The sequence below is a fragment of the Heterodontus francisci genome, unplaced genomic scaffold (assembly GCF_036365525.1).
Source record: "Heterodontus francisci isolate sHetFra1 unplaced genomic scaffold, sHetFra1.hap1 HAP1_SCAFFOLD_955, whole genome shotgun sequence".
Taxonomy (NCBI): Eukaryota; Metazoa; Chordata; class Chondrichthyes; order Heterodontiformes; family Heterodontidae; genus Heterodontus; species Heterodontus francisci.
Window position 1 is genome coordinate 72,323 of NW_027141275.1, and position 2,861 is coordinate 75,183.

Consider the following 2,861-nt stretch of genomic DNA (forward strand, 5'->3'; position numbering starts at 1 on the left):
TTGTGATACAGGTCTAAGTGTGGATTGGAATACAGACTCAGTGTGGATTATGATACAGTCTCAGTGTGGATTGTGATACAGTCTAAGTGTGGATTGTGCTACAGGTCTCAATGTGGATTGTGAGACAGTCTCAGTGTGGATTGTGATGCAGTCTCAGTGTGGATTGTGATACTGGTCTCAGTGTGGATTGTGATACAGTCTCAGTGTGGATTGTGATACAGTCTCAGTGTGGATTGTGATACAGGTCTAAGTGTGGATTGGGATACAGACTCAGTGTGGATTGTGATACAGTCTCAGTGTGGATTGTGATACAGTCTCAGTGTGGATTGTGATACAGTCTCAATGTGGATTGTGATACAGTCTCAGTGTGGATTTTGATACAGTCTCAGTGTGGATTGTGATACAGTCTCTGTGTGGATTGTAATACAGTCTCAGTGTGGATTGACATACAGTCTCAGTTTGGATTGTGATACAGTCTCAGTGTGGATTGTGATATAGTCTCAGTGTGGATTGTGATACAGTCTCAGTGTGGATTGTGATACAGTCTAAGTGTGGATTGTGCTGCAGGTCTCAATGTGGATTGTGAGACAGTCTCAGTGTGGATTGTGATGCAGTCTCAGTGTGGATTGTGATACTCGTCTCAGTGTGGATTGTGATACAGTCTCAGTGTGGATTGTGATACAGTCTCAGTGTGGAATGTGATACTGGTCTCAGTGTGGATTGTGATACAGTCTCAGTGTGGATTGTGATATAGTCTCAGTGTGGATTGGGTTACAGGTCTCAGTGTGGGTTGTGTTACAGGTCTCAGTGTGGATTGTGATACAGTCTCAGTGTGGATTGTGATACAGGTCTCAGTGTGGATTGTGATTCAGGTCTAAGTGTGGATTGTGATACAGTCTCAGTGTGGATTGGGATACAGGTCTCAGTGTGGATTGTGATTCAGGTCTCAGTGTGGACTGTGATACAGTCTCAGTGTGGATTGTGATACTGGTCTCAGTGTGGATTGGTATATAGTCTCAGTGTGGATTGTGATACAGTCTCAGTGTGGATTGTGATGCAGTCTCAGTGTGGATTGTGATACTGGTCTCAGTGTGGATTGTGATACAGTCTCAGTGTGGATTGTGATACAGGTCTCAGTGTGGATTGTGATACAGTCTCAGTGTGGATTGTGATACAGGTCTCAGTGTGGATTGTGATACAGTCTCAGTGTGGATTGTGATATAGTCTCAGTGTGGATTGTGATACAGTCTCTGTGTGGATTGTAATACAGTCTCAGTGTGGATTGACATACAGTCTCAGTTTGGATTGTGATACAGTCTCAGTGTGGATTGCGATACAGTCTCAGTGTGGATTGTGATACAGGTCTAAGTGTGGATTGGGATACAGACTCAGTGTGGATTGTGATACAGTCTCAGTGTGGATTGTGATACAGTCTCAGTGTGGATTGTGATACAGTCTCAATGTGGATTGTGATACAGTCTCAGCGTGGATTGTGATACAGTCTCAGTGTGGATTGTGATACAGTCTCTGTGTGGATTGTAATACAGTCTCAGTGTGGATTGACATACAGTCTCAGTTTGGATTGTGATACAGTCTCAGTGTGGATTGTGATACAGTCTCAGTGTGGATTGTGATACAGGTCTAAGTGTGGATTGGAATACAGACTCAGTGAGGATTGTGATACAGTCTCAGTGTGGATTGTGATACAGTCTAAGTGTGGATTGTGCTACAGGTCTCAATGTGGATTGTGAGACAGTCTCAGTGTGGATTGTGATGCAGTCTCAGTGTGGATTGTGATACTGGTCTCAGTGTGGATTGTGATAAAGTTTCAGTGTGGATTGTGATATAGTCTCAGTGTGGATTGACATACAGTCTCAGTTTGGATTGTGATACAGTCTCAGTGTGGATTGCGATACAGTCTCAGTGTGGATTGTGATACAGGTCTAAGTGTGGATTGGGATACAGACTCAGTGTGGATTGTGATACAGTCTCAGTGTGGATTGTGATACAGTCTAAGTGTGGATTGTGCTGCAGGTCAAAATGTGGATTGTGAGACAGTCTCAGTGTGGATTGTGATGCAGTCTCAGTGTGGATTGTGATACTCGTCTCAGTGTGGATTGTGATACAGTCTTAGTGTGGATTGTGATACAGTCTCAGTGTGGAATGTGATACTGGTCTCAGTGTGGATTGTGATACAGTCTCAGTGTGGATTGTGATATAGTCTCAGTGTGGATTGGGTTACAGGTCTCAGTGTGGGTTGTGTTACAGGTTCAGTGTGGATTGTGATACAGTCTCAGTGTGGATTGTGATACAGGTCTCAGTGTGGATTGTGATTCAGGTCTAAGTGTGGATTGTGATACAGTCTCAGTGTGGATTGGGATACAGGTCTCAGTGTGGATTGTGATTCAGGTCTCAGTGTGGACTGTGATACAGTCTCAGTGTGGATTGTGATACTGGTCTCAGTGTGGATTGGTATATAGTCTCAGTGTGGATTGTGATACAGTCTCAGTGTGGATTGTGATGCAGTCTCAGTGTGGATTGTGATACTGGTCTCAGTGTGGATTGTGATACAGTCTCAGTGTGGATTGTGATACAGGTCTCAGTGTGGATTGTGATACAGTCTCAGTGTGGATTGTGATACAGGTCTCAGTGTGGATTGTGATACAGTCTCAGTGTGGATTGTGATATAGTCTCAGTGTGGATTGTGATACAGTCTCTGTGTGGATTGTAATACAGTCTCAGTGTGGATTGACATACAGTCTCAGTTTGGATTGTGATACAGTCTCAGTGTGGATTGCGATACAGTCTCAGTGTGGATTGTGATACAGGTCTAAGTGTGGATTGGGATACAGACTCAGTGT